Source organism: Pinus tabuliformis, chromosome 4_2, assembly GCF_031772625.1.
Source record: "Pinus tabuliformis cultivar Carrire ecotype Pingquan chromosome 4_2, CPIR1, whole genome shotgun sequence".
In the NCBI taxonomy this organism is placed as follows: Eukaryota; Viridiplantae; Streptophyta; class Pinopsida; order Pinales; family Pinaceae; genus Pinus; species Pinus tabuliformis.
This window is the reverse complement of record NC_142304.1, coordinates 614,092,388-614,095,394: the sequence shown is the minus strand read 5'-3', so window position 1 is coordinate 614,095,394 and position 3,007 is coordinate 614,092,388.

Here is a 3,007-nt window from a genome sequence, read left to right as displayed (position 1 = left end):
CAACCTCCTAAACTCTAGGAACTAATCCTAAACTAAGGAGATGCGTTACAACCATATAACCATTTCTCCAATATTTTTAACTTAGACTCGTTAGGGAAACCCCGTGGAGAAGCATCAACCAAATCCAAATGAGAGACAGTCACAATGAGGTGACATTGGCGATAATCCTAAGAAATAACTGGACTCTTTCTTGTTTTCCAGGGAAGAATTTATAAGCGATTAGAAGCCTTTATAGTTGTCACTGTAGGATGAAAAGTTCTCTGTTCCTTTTTTTAACATGTGTATCGGTAGAGAACCGAAATCCTCACAATTGCCTAAGAATTGCCTAAGGTACGATAGACATGATTAGCTTTTGCTATCTTTGTGAACAAGAACTTGTGTAAAATGCTACAAAAGGTTACTTACTCCACCAAGAGAGAAAACACCAGAAATAATTCTCCAACTATAAACAAAAATGAAAATGGATTACAAGTTAGTTAAAATCTGCATTTGAAATAAGCTTGCTGCAACATCAAGCTCACTATTATTACCACTCTAGACCATCCATTAACTTTTGGTGAAACTGAGAGTTATAACCTCTCTAATTCTTGAAGCGATATCCACAAAAGAATTATTTATTTCGTAGTAAAGGACGAAGATGTGAAAAGGTCATTGTAGAAGCTTTATCACAACCACGGGGGCTTCATTGGGGAAGCAATACTATAACACGTGCATCCATATTGGAGGATTTATATTAAGGAGAAAATGACATAATATATTGGGGGATATATAGGGGATGAAGGTTTTTTATATTGTCAAGTATAAAAAATGGAGCTCAAAGTTAATGAAAAATTATAAAGGGGTATAAAAAATGTTGATGAAAAAATGGATACCTACAATATCTAGTGAAGCTAGGGGTTTTTTAAATTGGGAAGGTATATTGGGTCTGTATTGGTAGGGGGTTAAATAATGTGATTTTTAGAGATATTTTCCAATACATAGTGAAATTAAGGGTATTGTTTAATATGCCACGAACGCACATGATATGTTAGAGGTTCATTGAGTGAAGCCCCTGTGATCACAACTAGCTCAAGTTGAATAGGTAACACTGTCTCCATGCCATATACTAGCTGAAAAGGATATTTTGTTGTGGCTTTCTTTACGTTGATCATGTCTGCACATAGTGCATACATGTGCTATTATTCCCATGCCTTCTTGTTCTTTGCTAAAATATTATTGATCATTTTCATGAGATTTGGGTTTGAAGACCCAACTTGGCCATACCTTTGGGGGTAGTATTCCTTTGGGTTTGAAGACTCAACTTGGCCATTCCTTTGGGGGTAGTATTCCTTTGGGTTTGAAGACTCAACTTGGTCATTCCTTTGGCACTACGATCTGATCCTAGTTTCACTTTAATATGACAGCTTTGATTTTTGAGCTGTTTTGAAGCCACTTCTTAATTTGGGCATGTCTAGAGCCCCATGGATCAGTCAGGGACTTCCACATACCACCCGACTATAGATTTGGTTGAACCAAAACTTTCTTTCATCCAATCACCCCCACACTGTATTTCAAGCATGAATGTGGGATCATAAGGGTTAAACTAATATAAAACCAACTACGACTTCTAGAGGCCAAATCACCTCAATCCTCAATCACAATGATCCCATCTATATGGCCTACAAATCGCTAAAATCAACCAAATGAGTCTCTACCTAAGTTATCCAAGACTCTAGGAACTAGTAATTCAACCCACAGCTAATCATGGCTCTAGAGTGTTTGTTCCATCCAACGGTATGATGGACTAGTAACTAAACCCACAAAGCTCCAGAGTGTTTTTCCCAACCTACAACTTCCAAGAACTAGTAACTCAGCCTAAGTTTTTATAGGGCTCCATAGCATTTTGTCCAAGCCACAACCATAGGGAAACAAAGAACCAATCAGAAAATCCAAAACGGAGAACTAGCTACACCATGGTTATCCAGGAAATGGCAAGGAAAGGTTGAAACCACTATCAATATAGTAAAATCTTTGTGCCAATGACAACAAATAACCAAGGAACCACATGCATATACCATGTATCCAACAACCAAAATGCTAAATCTCACATGCATACTGTTACCTGCAATACACAACTATTTTTTTTTCGTTACTTGCAACTCTCTAATCTTCTTATTATGCACCCTTTCTTTCCTTGCTGGCTTGTCCAAGTGCTTTCTCCTTCTCCTTTGTTGATCCTGATCAAAGATGAGCAAAATAAATCAACTAATTATCAGGTGCCTTTTTATCATTGATGTCTCATTTTTCTTCAGTTTCCTTCATTTTTCCTCTAATTCCCCTTGCATGCAAATATATGTCTCTTCATCTTCCTTTTCTCATATTTTTATTTATTTACATAATTAGATGCCAATTATTGCTTCTTTTCCTTTGCCAATTTCCATAGCCATTATTGAACCAAAAGTGATTCCCACTACAATGTTTTTCTCACCATTCAACTTGGAATATGTGTCTCATGATCTTGATTTTATTTTATTTACATGGAAAATCAACTAAGTGTTTTTACAAACCCCTCCCCCTTGGGGGAACACCCTCCCCAGTTTTCTATGGAGCTTATGACCTCAAATTGTTGAAAACAAAACATATTGCATATGGAGGTTTATAACATAGCTCGATGCAGTAATTACAATGGCATCTTGTTGAAAACAAATAAACATAATGCTTACTGTAGCTTTATAAATACAACTCGATATTTTATTTACAATGTCAAAACATATGCTTATACACCTTTCCTTTAACTAGAAAATAACCATATTGTTTATGGATATTTATAAACATAGCTTGATATCGTATTTACCATAATAGACACATATATACATATGAACATTTTCTCTAATAATCATATAAAATGATATGATTCCCCCATTGGCGACAAGGGAATCCAGAGGCTCACACCTCCACCCTTAAATATAGTACCCATATTCACCTCCTTTCGAGGAAGTCCAGAATCCACTACTAAGATCAAATTTTC